The sequence below is a fragment of the Argiope bruennichi genome, chromosome X2, assembly GCF_947563725.1.
Source record: "Argiope bruennichi chromosome X2, qqArgBrue1.1, whole genome shotgun sequence".
Classification (NCBI taxonomy): domain Eukaryota; kingdom Metazoa; phylum Arthropoda; class Arachnida; order Araneae; family Araneidae; genus Argiope; species Argiope bruennichi.
In genome coordinates this window covers 65408491-65432564 of record NC_079163.1, presented here as the reverse complement: position 1 = coordinate 65432564, position 24074 = coordinate 65408491, and the positions used below count along the sequence as shown (strand labels likewise).

Below are 24074 nucleotides of genomic sequence, written 5' to 3'. Positions count from 1 at the left end.
CTAAATTGAGTCGAACTAACCTAATCTTGTTTAAGTTCTTATAAAATAAACTAAAATCTGCTTAGAAAAAAAAAAACAGAAACAACGCAATTTTTAGCTTTAAAAATACAAGAAAATAATAATGTATTTAAACTTTTTCATTACTCTGATTTTAAAAATGAGTCTCTAGTTAAGAAATACAGACTTAAGCTTTAATTTGACAAATATTTTTTTAAAAATCATGCATTGAAAAAAAGAGAAAAATTATTTACTTTCAGGAAGCCTTCCGACTCGTTTTCCATATTTTTGTGAGAAATCCTAGAAAGCGAAATACATGTTATATACCATATCATTTCACACACTTTTCAATCTAAACAGTCAACAAATACAAAAAGAATCAAATAACCACAAAACGATGTAGAACAAAATAATTTTATTTTTAATGGTTTCGTTTTTAAGTTAGGAAATAAATCCTTTACATAAAAATAGATGAACAAAGAATTTAGAAGAAACATTATTATGTTCGAAAGATGTTTCACAGTCTTAGGCGGGCTTAAGGCAACTATTTTAGAATGGAAGAGTCTATCTTCTTCTTGAAGCAGTGGGGGAGTTTGGACAGTTGAAGGCGACCAGTTCGTTCTATTTTGGTATGTTGACCATCCAATAGCCCGCGAGCAAAAGGGCGACGAATCTACGGATTTTAAAAAAATAAATTTATGCTTTATTGTCGCTAATTAAGCAAAACAATGTAATAATAATTTTGATAACTAAAAGCATAACTACAATAATCCTTAAGGCAGCACCGAACAAATACGGAAACTTTTGCTCTATTTAGATTTTTTCTTTTCTTTTTGAAGCAAAGAGCTTAAAACAAAACAAAACAAAAAAATGGTTCAGAATTTTTACTTTCTGAATTTAATGTAGCTTTAAAATGCTTAAGCAGCAGATTTTACTGAAATACGCAGGCAAAAATGACACGAATTTTAAAGCTCTGCTTGAAATAATTTGTCAGCTGCTTAAAAATAATTGCTCTGCTTGAAATAATTTATCAGCTGCTTAAAAATAATTGCTCTGTTTGAAATAATTTATCAGCTGCTTAAAAATAACTGCTCTGCTTGAAATAATTTATCAGCTGCTTAAAAATAATTGCTCTGCTTGAAATAATTTATCAGCTGCTTAAAAATAATTGCTCTGCTTGAAAATTTTGAAAGAGCTTCATTTCGTGAAATACGCAGCAGTAAGAAATAAATTTTAATTTAGAAGGCGAAGCTAAACATCATCCGTATTCTATGCATCGGCTCTGCCTCTAGGAACAATCAAATAAAAACTTAAAATAAATATACAGTGCCAATTTCCTTCATTCAATAAAACTATAAAAGCAGCATAAATTTATTTTTTTAGAAATCACATATGGATTTTAGCGTAACAGAAGTACAGCGTATTGTATGACATAACATTGGGGATGTTGTGTTTTTCCTTTTGCTCACGAGTGATAGAACGAACTAATGTATTTTTTATTCCTAACTTGAGTATCTTAAAAAATATTTTATAACACTTAGTGCTGCTTGGGAAAAATATTAAGCTAATGTGGTAGGAAATTTCAGGCTTTGATTTTGAAATATAAATAAATATACTTAATACACCTGATTTATTTTGGACTTTCCGAAACAATTTAATGAAGTCTCTAAAATAAAAGGTCGAATCTGCATTCTATCAGTCAAAAAGAGTGTTCGCTAAAGTTATTTATCTTATTATTTTGCATCAGAAAAATATAATTTTAAATTATAGTTACTGCAATCGCTGAAAATAAATATTGTGAGTGTATATGTGTGTTTGTAATTTATTTCAGAATACAGCATAAACTGCTTGAAATAAGTTTGCAAGAGGAATGCTTGTTCTTGTTGGATTTGCTTTAGGAACGGAGAACTGTAAAAACGCATCTTTCAAAGATGAAATGCTTAAATGTAAGGTGAACTAGTAAACTATTTAAAAATGTAAGAAGTTTATGTATCTATAGAAACACATAATGAATTCTATAAGTGAAATGGAAATTAACTTATTCCAAGTAAGAATTATTGAAGTAAAGAGTTTTTGAAGTTTTTGAAACTGAAGCACGTTTGAAGTGGAATGGTTAATAGTATTAGTTGAAATTAATTTTTTTTTTTTTTTTTTGTAAATTATAGAAGTAAAGTCATGCCTGTTATGATTCATTTTCTTTTAGTATAATGAGGGGATAAAAACTGATATTGATTTGTAATCAATCAAATACCGAATTTCCTTTCACAAGAAACTTTTTACTTCAAGGTAAATGAAAGTTAAGATATAAATATTCTGAATGATATTATGTTTATTCAATAAATATACTATTCCAGAAACTAAGCGAACATGTAAATTTCTTCCATATATGAGCACTTGAGTTACAAGAGAGAACAGACCCTGCATTCACACTCCCAGAATAATTCAAGTTTAGTTTAGTTATATTCAAGTCCCATTTTAAAGCAGAAATAGGGCTATTTTGGGACGGACCTCAGAATTTTGAATCGCGGTCAGATGACGAGGACGACACCTGAACTGGTACCCCTTCTCTCCAAACTTCCACACCGCACCAGCGCGAGGACATTTGGCCCCGACTGATTTAACGTGCACCATGCCCGCTTACACAACGGTTCTTCGGTGGAATCGGTTCTCGAACCTGAAACCCTTCGGTTCCGAAGCAGAATAATTCAAATATCACAATGTAAAATATTTGCTAAAAACGTATTATATCTGATGTTATTTCAGAACAGCATCAGGTAAGGATGCTGCCAGCCTCGAATTCATCCAATTCTTTTGTTTTATAGTTCTGAAATCACCGAAGTTGGATTTATTTTTATATAACATATATCCACGATGATTTATTACTGAGTTTGTCTTGCTGCGTGATTTGAAGAATAAAGTTTATTTCCTCAATATTTTCTTGATTTAATTCAATGAATTAACTAATTAATTTTTGCATGAGTTGCGTATTCTAGTTATATTTGGAATTCAATAATTGATGGCATTAAAAGTACTATATATCGCACAACTTAACAATTGGTATTGAGTATTTTAATCTAACAGAAATAAAAACAGGCTGAAAATATAAATATTTTCTTGTCAACATTTTACTGCAGATTATTTTGGAACATTCCATGTTTTTGCTCATGGATTATAATTGAAAGAAAGAAAGTGTTGAGAAAGAATTTTTCATTTAGTTATTCCAACTCCCCCATGTCTATCTATAATGTTGAAAGTAACTATTTGTGTAATCAAACAGAATTTCTAGCGTTGGCAATTTATTAAATTTGGACAAAATTCAATTACACATTTCAAGTTTATCTTCGACGCAAACAATTACCTACCTTTAAGCAGCCAAAAATAAAGCAAATATGAATGAAAAATGACTAAAAAAAAAAAAAAAAAAAAAAAAAAAAAATAGGAAGAATAGAACTTACCTAAAATCTCTTGGATGAGGAGTTCCTTACAGCTGGAGTCTTCTTTCAATGACTGCGGTCTGGTAACGGAAGTTCTTACCTTCAACAAGTTGCCTGACATGTTTGACATTCGTGGCGCAGTGCTCAAAATAATACGGAACAACAATATTGTGCCATAATAGTCATACGCTATATTACTTAAGTTTATTTACATTAACGTACTGTTTTATAAAAGAACACTAGGGCTATTTTTTGGGAACCATGGTTAGATGACGAGGACGACATCTGAAGTGACACACCCCTCCAAACTTCCATGCCACAACAGCTGGACGTTTGGCCCCGACGGATTTAACGTGCATCAGACCCGCGTATACCACGATTCTTCAGCGGAATCGGGTCTCGAACCTGAAACCCTCCTGTTGAGAAGCCGAGACCTACCCACCAGGCCACCACGGTCCACACACTATATTACAATCGTTTTACTTGCGATCAATTTTTAGAAAAAATATTGCGCAGAGTGATATTTAAAAAAGAGCGTTGAAGGCTGCGATTTTGTTAATAAATTTTAAAAATCTTTAAATTTGTATATACTTTTTAAAAATCATGTTTAATCCTCCCCGAAGGGGCACATCAGGTATGGGAATGAGAAATGGTCTGATTCAGTTCTCACTTAATTTGTGAATAAACATTTTTTAACGTTGCTATTTTGGGTCCATCGCCTTTGATTGCATGCTTGACGCAATTTGAACACGAATGCTCTTTCCAATTCAAACTCATACTAAGTCCATCGCAGATGATGGGTCGTACTTCTGTATGAAAAATCGTCTTATGTACTTTTTGCAACGATAATTATGCATCGGAGCCCGAAATGCTGCTATTCGTAGCGTTTCGATCATTCAGTTCACCCTGGGTGCTACAGCAGGGCGGTAGAATTTCTTTGTGTTTACTGTATTTCTTATAACAGTTCATACCTCCTATAGAAAACATTTGCGCATGGACAGGTGATGTTTGTTTTGAAATTAACCTTATCACTCTTTATACTATGTATAGCGGTCGATCATTTAGATGCACTTGGCTGTTTCGTGCTGGGACGGAAGGATTTTGTACAAATAATCATATCTTGAATTTGAATAAAACTGAAATAATTCGATTTTTTTATGCTTCATTCTACTTGCAATATTTTTGATTTCAAAAGCCCAGAAACTTAAAATCCCTTACATATTCTTAGAGAATCTCTGAAGAATTTTGAAACTTTCAGAGCTAATTCAATGCGACAGTTAAAACCACATCAAAAACCTTTCCACTTGAAGTTACTTATTTAACATTTTAGAGTAAATAAGCAATTTTAAAATTCGTTTTCAAAGAATATTTAATAATATTTGGGTTATCTAATCAGATTAAACAATATAATTGACGACATAAATTCATATCATTAGTAAAATAATACGACTTGTAGTATTAACCCTACATCTCTCTTATGATTTTAAGTAGATTTCTTTGGGAAAGACTATCTATAGCAATGGTTCTCAAGACACGACTTCGTGTAAATTTTTTGCATTATTTTTCAAATTATGGTCTCAAGAACCCAAAGTTATTCACACATTTATAATGGCTGTTATCTTGTAAACATAGAGTAATTTATAGAGTATAGATAGAGTAATTTTGATTGATTTGTGGAGAAGCTGAAAATCTCGTAGATGGAACATATAGCACAAAGCGAGTAGAAATGATGAAATTTTCACTTTCTCTTAACCCTTTAAAGGGCCATTTTTTCTAGTCATATTATGTTAAAATATTTTTAGGCTTGAAATTAGAATAAGAAAAGGGATTCATTTAGACACATCATTTTGTCTGAGATAAAGAACTGAAGCATCTAAGTTTCTGACTTACTAAAAAAATTTGTCAGAACTTATGTCAACCTACATAATTTCATACAAAGATTGATAAATTGGGTGGGAAGCATACTTCCCATGGCCCTAGAAAGGGTTAAGTCGCTTCTTACTGAAGATTGAAAGAACATTCAAACAGCCTCATTTAAAAAAAAAATGAACAGCTGCATTTTTTAGAAAGGAGTTTTCAACTGTTTTTTATACTAAGAATGAGACACTTTGTAGAATAACTGTGATCTCTTTCACTCACTTTCAGCTTCATGGCTCCAGCACTTGTGAAATTAAAAGTGATATTTACTTTTCGTTACTATATCGCTAAATAAAAGAAATATACCTTGGCTTCCGGATTACCAGAAAGAATTCTTTTATCTAAAAACTGAAACATTTTTTAAAAGATTTTATAAGCTAGATATTAAAACTTTAGTTTATATTTTGATTGCTGAAAGGTTATGTCAGTGTCTACATATTATATAATATTTCAAAACTGTCTAAGCAGTAGACTATTTAAATAATAAACTGTATGGCTATAGAGTGCTTTTTTTTAATAAAATAAAACTTTATTTCTTTTCGATATGAAATTTAAAACATGTTGAGGTAGTTTCCTGTTTGTAAACTTTACTTTTATTTTTTCATTCATTTTTGAAACAGTTACCTATCTGTTTAACTGCTGCTTCAATTTCAGTTTTGCAGTATGAAATACACGATTCGGTTAACTCATGTGGCATTTCATAACTATTTTATGATAATCTTAATGTCCAGGTTTAAGAAACAATAAAATCGATTAAAATTGCCTTGAAATTTTATCATCTCAAATATATTTCAGTATAAAAAACAAGTAGTTTAACTTTTTAGATTATCTAAAACTCATTTAATTAATTTTGAATCAGTTTATTGGTCTTTAAGATCTTCTAAAATTTCTTTTTTATCTCAAAAGTATTTAGTAACAGAGCCAAAACATCTCATAAGTAAAATTTATGTTGATATGAATATGATATTTATAATATGCTATCTGAACTCTGCTGACAAACGAGAATCAAAAATGAAATGTAAAGAAGTAAAACCACTCACCGTTTGGCTAGGGATGAAGGAAGGCTTCTAAGGACAAAAGAATTTTTCATCTCAAGCTAAGAAGTTCTTGAGGGATCACTTACCTACATTGAATAATACGAAGCAAGAAATTTAATCACAATAATTTTTTAAAACACATTTTATTAGTTTACTAAACAATATATTTTTTAAACTTTTTTTTTTATTTTCTACACTTTTTAGTCTATAATTTATACTTCATCATTTTAATATTAAAGAATTTGGAAATCAATTTGTTCCCCTGATCCCCTACCAGGTGGCGCCACTTGTACGAAATCAAAATTTAATTAAATTAATTGAGTAAGGGATAATTAATTTCTAAAAATATTAAAATAGTACATTGCTAAAGATTATAAGAAAGTGTACAAAATTTCTAAATTCTAGGGCATCGAAAAGTGAATGAAAAATCGATTACAAAATTCCATCTCAACAAACATGAAACAAATCATATCAAATAGAAAAGTGTAATAAAATTTAAAATATGTAATTAAAAAAAGAAATTAGTCATGTGTTACAATTAAATTTTAAATTATTAATTAGAATTAATTAAATTAGAAGCCATGAAAGATCATCATTACATTATTGGAAATAATTGATTCGAAAAGATGATTTATTTCCTCATTTAGAACTTTATAGTAAATACCAAGAAGTAATAATTTTCAAACCTTAATATTAATTTGACATAATAAGACTAATGATGAATTTAATTAATAAGCAAATCTGATGAATAAAATAGGACTGAATGTATCATGAATTTAGGTTCTACTGTTAATAAAATATCAGATTTTTTTCCAAGTGCAATTAATAAGAGATAATATATTTCAGGTATAATGAAAAAAGCAAGCATCTAACCCAAAAGTGTAAAAATATAAATTGTTATATATTTAAACAGATATTATTTTACAGTATGGTAATTTGTTTTAGGGGAACTAGTCATTCGGACATTACGGTACATGAGATGTAAACTACTTTATCAAATTTTGAAGATGGGATGTAGGAAATTAAAATAATTTTGTTCTCTAAATTTTCCATAAAGGAAATAATTTAAGGATTGGCAATCAATGAGAAAAATAGGAAATTCTAGGGTAGAATTTCAGTTAATTAAAAATATTAATTGTTTTATAATAAGTAGAGAAAGAATTCATGAATGAATCTTAAGTCCAATTTCAAATTTCTTAAATTGCATTCAAATTAATTTTAATTAATATTAAATCCGTATCAATAATAAATTTGATTAATCAAAAAATCAACCATTTCAAGTTAATAATAATGAATAAGAGATTAAAAAGTTTCAGTCTTAACAGCCTATTCCAAAGAGTAACAAAGGGAAGGAGAGAGGGGAGACGTGGGACAAAGAATATGACTCGAAATTTCAATTTATGTAGACGTAGGGCAAAGAATATGACTCAAATTTCCTTTTATATCAGAAAATTCTTAATTAATTAGTCATTTGTAGTTGAAAATAACGTTCAATCAAATAAGCGAAAAATCATTTATCTGCTAGATTTTTCTCATTGGATCATCAAATAAGTGTGAAATTCAATGTCAAACTCAAACTCAAAGAATTCATCACAAAGAATTTAATTCAAACTATCGCAGGAAGAATAAAATGCATAATAGAAAACCAGTACAAAATTGCCAGAGAATTGAGGCTCATCTGGGATAGCGCGAAAAAAAAAAGCATAGGAGGAATCACATATTCAAGAGCATATGTATCCACAATCAAAAGAAAAGAAAAAAAGTTCCTCTCCAACGGACCCCCTTGTGGATTGAATAGTCATGGATCTGGGAGCGCATGTATAAATCCTCCCATACAATGAATCAACGTACGTGGGGAGGGAGAGACTATTGTGGAAAGAGGCAGCTGCGAGGATGAGGATGCAAAACCGGGGTTAATAGTTACCCGTCATACTCACACTGGAACAATGATTGTTTGTCTCTCTCAGAGGAAATATGGACACTTCGGGTCGAAATGAATAAACTGCAGAATGATCGTTTTTTGATAAGCTGGTTTTTGAATTTTGGAAACTATATATATTCATCGGATGACTTTTGAAAATAAATGTTATTCAATTACCTAATTTTGAAGAATTTCAGAAATAAATGTGTATTGATGAAATCATTTTTGAAATGTGCACAAATAAATCTGATAAAATGATTTTTTTTGAAAAACTATTTGATGAATGCACACATTTCAAAAACGACTGTTGCTATTTAAAATCTGATAATTCGTAAAGAAATGATTGTTAAATGCAATAAGAACCATGGTTTCGATATATGGATTGTATGATGATTGTTTTAAACTTTTATGTAATGATATGCCGTCGAATTCATATCAAAGTATCTAAACCGCATATCGATATTATAATACAAATAACTCATTATTTGAAAATATTAATTCTAGGGAATTAAAAAAATATTATGTCACATTTCAAAATTATTTGCGTCTAAAATTGTTTATTGAACTTTTAAATTTAATTGACTTTAAGCATTTAAACAAAATACTTCAATTTCCATAATATTAAAGTTAAATATGTAAGTAAATTATAAAGCTAATTACACATTTTCGCTTTTAAAATTACAAATCAATGTGAAAAGTATCTTATTTTGCTAAATAAAATATTAATAATTATGTATTTGTTTCTTATTGATATATGAATTATATTTTCAACAGGGCGCCTTAATTGAGCCATTCATTATATACAAAGTCATTTAAAAACTATATGTTCAAGTAAAACATTTCAATCAAAATTGTTTCTTTTATCGAAAAATAATCAATTTTAAAATATATTAATCATTTAATATTAAAGAATATAAAGAGGCTATCGAATTTCTTTTGAGCCCTATTTCTTCTCTATTTATTGACTGCTCGGACAAATCCCCATCACCATGGTAACAGTGACAGAGATGGAGCTTGGGAGCATGAAAATATTTCTTCAAAACAAGACACATTTATCATTGTATTAAAAAAACGCATCCATCTTATAATAATTAAAAGAAATGAAAAGTATTTTTTAGTAAACAATAAAGTTAATTCTTAAAAAAAATCAGAAATTTAATTTATCTTCATTTCTTTTCATAATATAACAAGTATCATATTTAAATAAGGTATTAATATATAAAAGAAGCTCTTTTAATTCTTTGTATGATTTTACCTCAAATATTTTAAGAAATGTTACAGTAATTTATACACATGCACATAAAATAAACACAGAATAAATAAAGCTTCAGCAAGTCGTTTTTAGAATTTAAAGAACTCTGAATCTACAAACAAAATTTTAATCAACACTATTTACTTTTCGTAATATGTTTTTCACTTTAAGAATACAACTTTCACATAAAATATTTTTTATTCATACGCCGTCATATCAGCGTAAGTTGATATCAGTCATTTTATATACAAAAATTAGACAGTACAAGCTTGTAAGTACCATTTACAAACATTATATTATTACTAAGCATTATACTACGCGATGTTTCTGTTTAAATGTTTTTTTTTGTTTTTTGGCTGAAGTAATACAATAATCATATTCATTTAAAATATTGAAGATTATTTTGAAAATGCTATAGCATTTATGTGAAAATCAAAATTTGAAAGAAAAAAAAAATGTTAATAATACATCATTATTTTTGATGAAATGGATGTGAAAAAAAATTATGTCCCGAAATTAAATAAATAAGTCAAATTTTATTAACAATTTAAATTGTCACTATTTAATATTATTAGGCTTACAACAATATTATATAATCTGTTTAATCGTCGAGATATATCACCATTTACAATCATTAATGATTTGTTGCCATGCAATCTTAGCTTAAATAAAAAAAAAAAAAAAATCAAAAGAAGCTACCAATTACACAATTCAAATAGTTTCAAGCTTACATTGAAAGCATTTTAAATATACAATTATTAAATTCTTATCACATATAAAGAGTTAGTTATTAAAAAATCATTTATTAGTTTTCAATAATATGCACTATAAAGAAAGTAACACAAATATAAATAATAATATGCTAGGTTGTAAGTAACTCACCGCAGTTCTTCCTAAAAGTTTCTTTGGTTTTCATGCAGATGGACTCTAAATTTAACTACCAAATTACGTTAAAAAAAATTTCTAAAGACCTACTTCTGATACTGGCATCACCCTCTCAAATAAGCAGAAGTACAACAGGCACGATTTTCGTTTTTTTTTTTTTTTTTTTTTTTTAAGTTCAGAGTAATCGGTTTCTTAATTACGTCGGACTTAAAACGAGTAGTAAAAATTTCATTAAAGATTAATATAATTATAGATCAAACACATGATGAGAAAAAAGTCGATTTCGTTTATAAAATATTTATAATAATTGAGTAAAGTTAATATTAATATTATATAGTAATAAAATATATGTTCCTTGCTTACGGAAAAATAGTTTCAATGCAAACAGGGACAAAAAAATTTACTTAAGAGATAACTTCGATCTTCTATTATACTGAGTGAAAATGAAAGTATTGAATAATCAACACGGTTTTTAAGTCCGAACGAAAATAGTTTAAAGAAAATATAAACGGCTTAATCGAAAACAAAAGAGTTAACAGAAGCGCTCCTATCATTTACTTCGGCTGCTTCCCCTCAATATGCCACCTGGAGGAGTGGAGCACCGATGAATGAAGAACAAAGAGCACGCGGTTGCAGTGAGAGGGCAACTGCACAGTAGTCGTCGGAGGGTTAAGAGAGGGTTCATGCCAGGACAGAAGCGGTGTGCCTTATGAGTGGAGGGAGCTCTGAGTCTCCACTACTATGCTGCGGTAAGAGGCAACTGCGCATGCTCGCTGGAGGATGCTGGCTGACGAGTCTGCAGTATGAGACCAATATGGCGGAAACACGGGCGGTACTGGTAGAAGATTAAAACAGACCGGGGGGAAAGAGGGGGAGGGTTGTGTCTGCTCTAAAAGTGGGGGAATATGAATCGATCGTGGCGATACCACAGGGGCTGGGCCCTAGATTGCCCTATCGACAAAAGTTTTTTTTTCTTTTAATTTTTTCGTAACTCCTTGGCTCACTGCTTCGAAAGGAAAGACCAACAGGGTGCATGATGATGCTTTCTACCGGACTCGCTTATCACTTACGATGAGTTTTCGGATGGCTTGGGATCGTTTCTCAGATAGTGATCAAAATAGTTCATTTCGCAGTTGAAGTGGGCTATCTTTTGCTGCCGCTTTAATTTTTGAATTATTGAATGCAGAAAAGGTATTTGAACTTGTTTTGTTTTCGTAAATTGCAAAAAAATATTTGATAAGTCACCATATTTTATTAAAATTGAGCATTCATTTAAAATTTATTTGCATCGTAAACTATTAATGTTTGCTTAATATTTCGTTTCTACTCATTAATAAATATTATTTTTCAAGGAGTTAACAAGCGAGAAAGTAAAGTTCGTTCGATTCCAGTTGCTTTAAATGTCTTTATTCCGTATAAATTTTAAGTACACACATTATTTTTTCTTGTTGACAGATTTAAATTGAATATTCTATTTTAGAAAACATATTTTAGATTTTAGTATCTAAAACATCGGATTAATTTTTTTAGAACATATATGTTTTTTAAAAATTTGTTTGACTTGTGCAATGTTTTATAGCTTATTTAAAATTAAGTGACGAGTTCTTATTTTCTAATAAAATAATTATTTGCTTAAAATATTTAATCGACGTAGCTTTTAAGAAAAAAAATATCAAAAGTTTTATTTTAATATTCGGAAAGATCTCTTCTTTAAAAATATGTATTCAAAAAAACTTTTTTCATATTTTCTCAAGAACAATGATTTCTTCTTTTTAGAAATAAAATAAGAATAAATAAAAACAATGATAGCGATTAAAAATCTAAAAAATAAAATAATACATTACCAGTGAGTGAGGCAAGACCAGTGACTGCGGCCGGACTTATGAATGAGACAAGAACGATGACTGCTCTTGAGATAATCTGTTGAAAATAATGGACAAGCAAACAAAGCACTGGGGAAATGGAAAAGGAGATTTGGAAATAAATGATAATATCTAATTTATTTTATTAGGAGGAAAATTTTATTGATATACTTTTTGGATATAATTTAAATTTATTATTTAGTCTTAAATGAATTTAGGTTTCATTCCAGGAAAATGCAAGTAACTTAATGGAATTTATTTTATTTTCACCGCGCTAATTTTTTTCCCCTATCTCTGTCACAGAAGTGAGAAATTTTAAAAGAAAAATGTCTTCAGAGTGGAAATTTTGAATTCGCTTTGTTTTAACATCTCACCTTAAGCTATAAATTTATTTAATTTCAAGATGGATATATATTTAAAATAATTCGTTTATCTTTATTAGAGTTTCGGTTTCAAGCGTTAAAACTTTCTATTGAAAAAAAAGTTACAGGTTTGGCTTGAAATGCCTTCAGGAATTACTTCTAAATATTAAAATCTCAAGGAGGGAAGGCTTTCATTTTAAAAAAATGCAAGTTTCAGCTTTGGCTGCGAAGTGCAAACAATGAGTAAGGGGAGAATGAAAGGGAAGGCAGAGAAGGAAGAGCCAGAGCAGAGATGCTTTCAGGAGGAGAACCAGCTGTGCTCTGAGGGAAGAGCATAGAGCGGCCGGTTCTTATGGGGAGGGAGAGCGTCGCCATAGCAACCGTATCCTGATTATGCTAACACTCCCCCTTCAAAGGCGCACATGGATCGACGCACCTATACTACAGCGCCCCCTCTCACACATCTCCACTTTGATGCATGGAGTGACGGCTGACGCTTGTTTTTCCCGTTCTTTTATTATACACCTCTGTCAGTTCCCTTTCATCCGGTCCCACCTGTTCCATTTCGCTCGACTAATTTCAGCTAGATGCCATCAAGAGTCTGCTGGAAATTCATGCATTCGGGTAAAAAATAACCTTTCACATCCACAAATTATCCCACTTGAACAGTTTTAAGCTATGTATTTTCAGCATGTTGTTGCTTTGCATATTAAGATCATACAGTTGTTCTGCTATGAAATTTTCTGGCCCAGAAAATCAGTTTTCTGAGTTTTACAATAGCCTAACTCAAATACAAGTGGGCCGATTCGATTGGTATTGCGTCGATTAGTCTACTTGTATTCCATAAGGAGAAGAGATCTGAATATCATCATTCGGCTTTCTGCCTCTGAATATTCAGTTTTATAAATCTTTTTTCTCTCTCCTATCTGGCCAGTTTTAATAACAATTTTGAATTTCTGCAATTGAATTCTGTAATTACAGTTATTGGTTTCCAGTCAAGGAAATTTTTTCCCTATTGGGAATTACTTAGGAAAATCAAAAATCGCACGTATTATCTATGACTCTGACTAGGTTTATTTTAATCGAGGACTGTTGTAAGTCTATTTCTAGTATTCTTCTACATGTATAGATTTATAAATAATTGAAGCTAACTATTTTCTTTATTTTTTTAACTATTTTCTTTTGTTTCTTGTATGATATAACCAATTACGCTAATTAAATAGTCTTCATGGTTCCAATCATAAAGGCAAGAAGTGGCGTTCATTATCATTTGCTTTCTTGCGTTTACTAGCTTTCTTAATGGCTTCGTTCATTATAAATCCTTACATCAATCGATTGTCAACCACTTCATTCGAGTATGTATATTTTCATACTTTCCTTCTGTCTATTGATACAGACTCGCGTTGAGTCTGTTTTTGAATTAACTTGCATTTTACAATAAAAGTACAATATTATATTTATTAACATATTCACCCAATTTTAACCGAATTGAAAATGAAACAATGAGATTATTTACATTTTGTATGTTTTCTGTGACTTGATTCAAACTGTTCTTTTTCTTTCTTTTTTACAAATCTATAAAAACTTAACTACAGAATAAACAAACGAAAAAAATAATAGCAATTAAGTAATGTGAGTTCTGTAACTCTTAAGTAGAATCAAACTATGTGGAATGAAACAAACAGCAGAGCTAAAATGAACAAATTTTCTTGAAAACTCGTTTTTCAAGTTCCATGAAACAGAAAATCATTTTGGAAACCCTCTTATGTTACAACAATTTTTTCCAAAATGGTAGACATTTCAGAACTTTTTTAAAACTCTAAAAAAAAACTATTCTGTATACAAAGTAGGGATTTATAAAATAAAAAGATCCATCATTGTTTTTAAAAAAAAAATCAGTCTTATCCAAATTAGGAAATGTTGTTTCGGCTTTCAAAATATATTACTACAAATAAATCTTAAGTAGATAAAACACTTATAGTCTGTTTATTATAGTATTAAAAACTTATAGTCTGTAATTTTTTAAATTAAAATTTGCATTATTTGATAACTTTTTCTGAATTCAGTTGAATTACACAATTATGAGACATTTAAAAGTCGGTATATTTTTAACCATCTTTCAGAAAAATGTGACTGGAATGTTTCTTTTATTTTGCAGATTATTGCAAACAAAATTAGTTGCATTATATTCACAAAAATGTACGAGATAATACCTTGATAACTAACTACAAGTTTATTTTTATCACTTCTCAACTTAATTATACTTCTCAAACTAACGGTATATGTCACAATTAAAGTGAAAAGTTTTCTTTCATAATATTGCTTGTTTCTTATGAAATCAGTGCTCAAAAGCAATTTTAATTTACTGTAGTTCATAAAGTGCACTACTTTAAAGCAACATTGTATTAGTTATTAGAAACACTTCGCTATGTTTAAGTTTAAATAGTTTTTTTATTCATTTAGTGTAACAAAACATGTCATATTATCAAATTATTTCATTACTAATTTCAAATATTTACCGGACGCCTTTTCCCATTTATCTTAATTCCCTGTCAAAAAATATATAGAATATTAAAGGAGTCATCATTTTGAAAAATCTGAGTTGGTTGTGAGAGTAGAATATTATAGGAGTCCTCATTTTGAAGACTCTGAGTTAGTTGTGAGAGTAGTTTCGTTTGAAATGTTCAAACTTTCCAGATTTTGTCGAAAGATGACTAATTCTATAAAAGATTTAAATTCACGTTCTATTTAGTTACTGTTAACTTTCGCCTTATACGAATGCATACAAAATGTAGAAAACTTAACAGGATGCCTGTAAAATTGTTAAATAAAGAGTTTCCGTTGCTTGCATCGAATTCCAATCCATTAGCTTATCCTTTAAATTTGAATTTTAAAATGTTCCATATATCTTGTCAAAAATTCACTTATATTTAACTGCATTGGTTACAACACTTATATTAACTGTTATTTTGGCTAAGAATATACTTTTTTTCCAAGTTTTTAAATTCAATACAAATATTTTCATTAAAGTAATCTTAATCATATATATATGGTAAAATAATTATGTGAGTGCTATTATTGGATGAGAATTGTTAGCCAGAAAGTTGAATCTCTATTCTATTGAAATTTTCCGTCAAAACATCGGAAACGATAAAAAAAGTTTTTTTTTCTAAATTTACAATCTTATTAAAAGATAATAATTATATGAATAGGAAATAAGAGTCATCCTTTCACTATTTTACTATCCAAAAATTGTTTTTACACTTATATGCTTAAAATTCTTTTTGTTAGAATGAATTTTCGGCATTTTATCAAACAAAATAATAAATTCTTACTAATGCAAATGGAATTTTAAAAAATCTTATTACTTTTAGCGTTTTTAGATGTAAATTTAAAGCGAATTATGATAGCTATTTGCTTTATTGAAACCTGTGCTTGGTAATTACTTTTTTTGTAAGTAATGAAGCAAAAGTAACATTTAAACGACTTGTTGAATTTACATAAAAGAGTGTTTTGCAGTAAACTGTGTGTAAAAGGAAAATTTAATAATAAACGCGTGAATCTTGAATCTTTAAGTATTTTTATTTTATGTTAAGAATATGCACAAGCTGTATTTTTAAAGCAGAAATAAATTACAATTTCATTAGCAAGAAGATAGATTTTAAGATATGAAATCGTCTGAACAAATAAACTATTGATATTTTGCTACAAGCATTATTAATTTTGTATTCATTCGTTTTTTTAAATTATTATTTTAACTATTATTATACCTGTGCGTATTTTTGAGAATCAAAACTTTTCTTTTTGTGAGAGGTCCTTTATCATTTTACCTATTTTGCTTATTTGTAGCAAAGAGGTACTTCACCTTGACTTCATCGAAATTTGGCTAATTTTGCAACAGTTGTAAAATTAATTTTATTCAGCTATTAGCAATTTATTTAATATTTTAGTTACGAGAGATACTAAATATGAGTCATTCAGCATTTTTCTTCTTTTCAGTCAAGCATAATAAACTGCTGAGCAAAATTTCTAGATTTTAGATCTGAAAATCGTGGGTTCGAGACATATCAAAGAACAGTTGTTCGTGGAGGCTGGTGAATCTTAAATCTGGCGGCGTGAGTCAAATGTCTTTCGGGCTGTATGGACTGGAAGTTTGGAGAAGATATGACAGGTACCGTCTTTATCATCTGATTCCAATTCAAAATTATGAAGTCTATCAGGAAATGGCTTAAATAATGATGTTGAACTTATTTTAAATGAAAAACAGGGTAGCTTGAATTTTTATAAAGTGGTATGTTTATATTCTCAAAAATGAGCGCTGATTGCGAGTCTGCAAAACCTTTTTGCTCAGGTGCATGGTTTTCTTTGTACGATCTTTATGTTTTTTTGGTGCATTGAAATTGGAAATGACTTTATTTTCCATCTATCACACATAGCTATTTTATAAATTTTGGTTGGATTTCTTTTTACATTACTGTATGTAAGTTCCTATTTTATTCAATAAGAACATTGCAGAGTAAAAAAAATACTTCATATATAAAACTAAAAAAAAGTTTTCCTTTTTTAAAGTGAAAGATACAAAAAATTATCGTTAAATTTTTCGAACGTTATAACGCTTAGGGTACAAAAATTTAACGTAATATTAGGTTCTTGCATGTATTTTGATAAATTTTTCACTTTGAAAAGGCATTTATTGAGAAAAATTGGTACAATATATATCAATCAAAATATTTTAAATAATTTTTTACGATTTTTTTCCCTTTTTGCCCAATAAGTCATCCAATTGATTGTCTTCAAATTTTTTTGGTCCTCCAGGCCGTTTTTTGTAATTGACATCGAAACCACTACTCTTAAATCGTTGAAACCAAAACCAACAATTGGGATATGACGGAGCAGCATCACCATAAGTTTCTAAAAGTGTCTGATGGGCTTCGGCAGCGGTAAATGCAATTTGGAGCGTTCTATGATTGGATTCTTTATGCACTGAATAACTCAATAATACTAAATGGAAAAATTTAAAAATGATAAAAATAAAGTAATAGTAAATTGGTAAAACCCGAAACCATTGTCGTTTATATAGAAACTTCGCATGTTTACCAATAGATGTCGCTGATTAAAATACATGCAAGCTCCTAACATTTTAAATCTTCAATTTAAAAGGTAATAAGTATTCACTGCTTTTGGCTGGGATGCAGTTTATTCTTCTGTTTAAAACTTCCTCTAACGTGCTTAAATGCCTTTATATATTCAACGGTTTCCTTTTTCAGCAACCAGCAGTGGTCTGACATCATTGTAACATATCATATGGTGACATTTTATATGTCTTTTTGATTTTGATGGAATATCTCTCCTCATTGGAAATTTACATTAGAATGAAGAAAAATAATTTTCAAGGTTATCCTGCAGCTTTGCATTTTGAATATAGTCAACACCCGTTTTACAGCGTTTTTGTACTCCCTATCCTTAATTTTTCCCAATTCGGCTGAATACCACATCTTTGAATGAAGCCCATACTTGATTTTCAATTCCATTCAGAGTGTCTGCTGCTGAGATATCAATTAAAAGCCTTCGTATATGATGCCCTACTGATATTCCCTCCTTTTATTTTGTCTCAGACAAAATAAAAGGAGGATTTTGTACAAATGTATTTGAAACATTCTTCATCTGTTGGCAATGATTCAACAGGTAATTTCAAAAGGCCTAATTTCTTGCGTAGTGGTGGTGTTAGAAACTTTCTCCAAAGTAACAAATTTCTTCACAGGGATTTATGTTATCACGAGGTTGTCTGTCAGATTTCTCCAAATGGCTTTGTAATACTTGAATGACCCCAAATCAAAGAAAAACAAGGATATTACTTATAACTTGATTGAAGGCCTAACAATGCAAATGAAATTTTTAAATCTCATTTGACTTTTCAACAGTGTTAATGAAGTTTTATTTTTTTAGGATTAAATTATTATAATTTTCTTGAAGATGTACTGAAAGCCAAACGGGTATTGAGGCGGATTTATTGCCTTTGTGCCTCACGACTTTCTTAAGGCTAATTTTTGAGGAATCTATTAATAGACTCTTCTCATCGGAATCGTATTCAAATTCGAAATGGGTCGTTATCCATAGGAATTAACACAATAAATGAGATTTTCCTAGTATGAAAAAAAATTAATAAAGCACAATCTCAATAAATTCTACGAAAATGTTTTTCCATGGGATAATAAGCTTTCTTTCTGAATCTCGAACCCGAGAATTCTATTTCTTATGAAAACAAAATTTCAATCAAAATAATTTAGTATTGAATGAAAAAGTCCTTTCTGTATCAAACATTGTATAATCTAATGTGACCCTAATCTAATAATAATAATCTAAGAATTAAAAATCACATTAGAATCCTTTTGAGGCATTCGGTAAAGAAGATTCTATGTGGGATCATTATACTATAATATCCTAGACATTTATTTATTTATTAGTTTTGAAGAAATGTGATTTGTACGACAGTGAACCTACAAACAATATGAACCAAAATCATACCAAGAAAAAAAACGAAAATTTAATTAATTAAACAATGACAAATATCACTATAAATTGCCTTAAACAGTAATTGGACATGACGGTATTTAAATATTTTTTTCTCATTTTCAACATGAAAAATTTTGTAGCAAAATGTCAAAAAAATCTTCCTGCAGTTTTTTAGCTGCAGGCCTGTGATATAATCATAAATACATCAAACGGTTTTGGAAGATAATTTCCATGCATCCTAAAAACAAACTTCGTGATTCTGATGTTCACGGAACATTTATCACACTCCGAAGTTAGTAACTTAAAAGGGAAATTCTCAATAACAAAAAAAAGTAATCATGTAATGTTGAAATTATCTTCATTCATACGGAGTAGTACAAGGTGTCATAATATTTAAAAATTAGACGATTCGTAATGAAATAATGAATATCATCCTTTTATTATTGTGTGGTAAAATTATTGCTTTCCTAAAAATATGGATAAAAAGCAAAATATTGGGTTTTGATTGGATTAAAGCTTTTTCGGATCTTAAAAATGCACAGTTTTATTCACTGTTATTTCTAACTTTTTGAAAGGAGTGAAATAAAAAAAATGTCAAATAGCAAAAAGTGTATCTAGTGAGTGTGATATATAAGTGTAAAGCGATGACAGCCTACTTAACTCTTGGGTTATTTTCGAAGCATCTTAACATGTAAATAATGAGACAAAACAATAAATAATAACTAGAATATATATATATATTTTCATTTTAAATTGCAATCGAGCTTAAGTAAATAAATTAAAAATATGGAAAACGAATAAAAACCCTATTCTATCGAAACAATGTTAAGTGAAGCATCGTTACGCAGGATCTTACTGTACAGAAAGAAATTTTGTATTTCCTCACAAATGAACTGAATACAAAGTGGAATTTAGTCAATCGAGCTATTGCATTTAAGGCTGATTAGACTATCGTATTCCAAGACACACACACACACACACACACACACACACACACACACACACACACACACACACACACACACACACACACAATAATTAGTTATTAATACTTTTGGCTCATTTTATGAGTTTCACAAATGGTCAGTGAATTAGCAGACATCAAAAATAAAATCAGTGAATCAGCAGATATGTTTGCTGAATGCATTCATTTTGAAATGAAAAATGTTACTTCATCAAAGCATTGAAATCTTTAGAGTACCTGTATTGCGATGGAAAAAATGTAATTTTTAAAGACATTTCAAGGCGTGCCAAATGAAATTGAGTATTTCCATGTCGGTCTTCCAAGAAAAAAGTAAAATTAAATACTTCTTTAGATTTCGAGCAAGGTAAGAATTAAAAAATAATTAAAAAAAATCTAGAAAGTCAAAATTAATGCAAACATTTTTTTTTTTTTTTTTTAAAAAATACCCTTTTTTTTACAATGATAAAAATGAAGTAAATTATAGTAGAAGTTCATAAACAATAATTTTCTGTCAGAGTTTCAGAAAATTTGCATTTGAAATAGGTAGTTATTTTCCAGATAGAAATTTAAACATATATTGTAATAAAATTTAATAAAATCATAACAGTACAGTCTTGATTATCCTAGATGATTGGGACCGCAATCACATCGGATAAACCAATTTTTTTAATAAGGACAAAATTTTAATCATGACTTCATTTCTTTGTGCAAGGTTTTCCAAAAGTGTTTACTTGAAATTATAAAATATTACCATATATCAACAATTAAAATTTAAAAATCAACTACAACAAGATTCATGAATGTTTGCTGTTTCCTTTGCATTTTCTCAGTGGTTCTTTAAGGGTGTTCTCAAAACAATGTTTAACAAAAAGAAACTTTCCGACACATTTGCAGTGTCATCCCCCCCCCCAATGAAAATGCATGGAAATTTCCAGCATGACCATTTCAAATGCTTGAGAATGGAACTGGTTTCTCTTTCGATAAATAACTTCTTAAGTTATGAAAGATCATTTCTTTATAACGACTTTCAGAGCTTTCGTATCGAGATTCTATGGCATTTTTAAATTTTATTTCACCAATGATAAATTTTAAGACAGAATAATAGAAATTTTATAACAGATTCACTATCCATATTTAATTGTAACTTTAAAGCAAGTTCTAAGAGTCGAAACTGAAAGTGAGCGAGTTTCAGATGCATTACTGAAGGAGGGAAATAGCTATGATGGTAAATACTATTTTCCTCAGAGTTCATATACTAGTACCATTCCTTTCATCTGACACTACCATATAAAAATAACACGAAATGAAATTCAATAAAAACAGTGAGTTGAGTGATTGAGATCTACCCATACCTAGAGGATAAGAGAAATCCTAAATCAACAGCAAAATCAAGAAAAATCAGAATTCCAAACAGAATCAATAACCCTGTTATTTTGACTGTGGAACACCCAATTATGCCAACAGTTGAGAAGAAAATCAATGGCAGTGAAAGTTTCCAATTCCCCAAAGAGCAGACAGAAAAATTTAAAAAGATCTTACATGACGAAGAGGCTTCGACCAAAGGACCCTATTAGAAAGACAATCATAAATAAAATTATGACGATCAAACAAACAAAACTGCAGAGACTAAAATATTGAACGTGGTGCTGAAAAGAGCCAACAGTTAAAAAAATTATACTTTAAGGACTCATTGAAACCAAAAATATTAGACTTACTAAAGATTTCTTCTTTCGAGGAACATCAGATAATAGACGAAAATTAATAAAATGCAGAAGAATCTCGATTATCTGACCAGATTGGAACCGTCATCATCTATTTAGAGGCAGATTAATATTCGTAAAATTCAATTAAGAGAGAGTATATTTTTATAGTATATTTTTATAGTATTATTTTATAGAGACCATTTTCTATTATTTATTTTATTTTAGATTATATTCTTCTTCATTTACAAAAACTGTTTATTCGAAATTAAATAAATAAGTCCACAATTATTATTAAGTATTAATATTATAATAAAGGTCAATCACTGATGTAAGAATTCATGAATGTTACTAATTTTAACTGTCTGTTTTGCATTTTCTTTAAAGGAAAGAATATTTTCTATTACTTTACAACCCCACACATTTACAGTACCATTTTTTCATAAAAATGCGCGGAATTCGCACTATCAATGCGTTTAAGAATGGAAATATATGTGTGCTTTTTTCCATCTGAAAATAAGTACTTGATTTATAAAAGATCACCTCATTATAACGAATTTTTATAATCATCTGTTTGTAAAAATCGCTAGGTGTGACACCTCTTCTGAGAAATGAAAAACATAGACCAGCAACTTTCTTTGGTCTTAAATTTCATGTAGATATATATATGCCAATTGACTGCTAATAATTTTTTTCATTTTTAAATTTTGAATGTCTTTAAATTATATTTTAATGATGATATTTTTATATTCTATAAATTTCCTACATATTTCAGAATTTCAGTTCAAACACTGTAACTAAAAATGCATTTCCTTTAAAAACGAATTAATGAAAATAAAATATATCTTATCTAAAATAGGAAATTCTTGTTTTTCAAGTGACAAGTGTTAAAATTTTCATTTCAACATTGAAAAAACTTCCTGTTTTTTTTTTCAAAATTTTATTCCAGGTTTTTTTTAAACTGATAATAGCTCAAATTCGTGACAAGAATTTTCACAATTTCACATTTTTTTTAAAAAATAAATAAAGAATAAAAAAATAATTGCATATTCGAAAAGCTCCTAATTTTTAATGTTTGCACTTTACTTAGATTGAATATGAAGATTTTTATTGCAAAATGTGTATTTTTTGCATCAGACTAACTTTTTTGCCCTTCAGACTTTTCGAACTTAACAAATATTAGAATATTTTTAATATAATTGAAGCAAATTAACTTAATCAAGAAGACGGATGCCAAATTGACACAAACATTCCCATTAATTACTCGTAAATGCAGATTTCTATGAAGAGATGGTCATATAAAGGAGCTTATTGTTCATTCTCGGATTCGGAAACCCGCTGTGCTTTTGCATCTTTGGCTTTAGGCAGAAGGCTTTATTTTGTCAAAAAAGGGTGGAAAGAAAGACGAAAGGAAGAGATGCAGGTATTTAGCACGAGATTATTCGTGGAATCATGAGGAGTAATAATTGCTTATCTTTCTGCGCACCACTCGTTAGTGGAATACCGAAAAGTGCAAGTATCGGGATCCTGAAACGAAGAGTAGATGGTTCGTGCATTGAGACTGTGAAAATGCTGCAATTCCAAATTGGTTCTCTGTTTAAATTTGATTACTAACTTATTTTATTACATTGATCAAGTCTTCGGTAAACGAACATAAATTGTTTGGAATTTTTTTTAAAAGTGTAAACGAATTCTGTTTAAAACATACAACCGGCAGATAGAAGAGTTTATCGCTTACTTAATGAATGGTGAAGTCTTCACGGATAGTTAAGTGATACTGTGAGAAGTTTTATTATACCATTTCGCTTTTTTAAGCTTATTTTAACTTTCAGAAAAAGGTACATCTTTCCATTTTCTCACTTTTGGGTACCTTATAGAAATATATAAACCGAAGGATCACAAAATGAGCTAATAGTAAAATTATTAATAATGCATAGATAATTTGAGTTAGACAATCAATACTTGTTTTTCACAAGTTTCCTTATTCAAAACTATGTTTCATTCTGAAGCCGTCTTATCTATTAACTGATATAAAAACCCTTCTATCGGCTCGACTGTTGGAAGATTTTGACAGTTTATATTAATTATTGTAATGTTTATTTTATTTCGATGTTTAATTTTTTGTTTGATTTGAAAATCGATAGAATTTTTGATGAATATAAGGACTACAGTTCAATAAAAATTGCTGAGATTTATTAAAAATGGTTTCTGGAAACTTCTTTTGCTGTTA

General features: G+C 29.3%; 1 long non-coding RNA gene across 1 annotated transcript; it reads right to left on the bottom strand.

The window, feature by feature from the left end:
- Window positions 1-397: 397 nt before the first annotated feature.
- On the bottom strand, window positions 398-11185 carry LOC129960805 (uncharacterized). The gene is made up of 3 exons (XR_008783690.1): window positions 10441-11185; window positions 6389-6471; window positions 398-670 (listed from the first exon to the last, which is right to left on the bottom strand). It is a non-coding gene; the product is annotated as an uncharacterized LOC129960805 (long non-coding RNA).
- Window positions 11186-24074: the final 12889 nt, after the last annotated feature.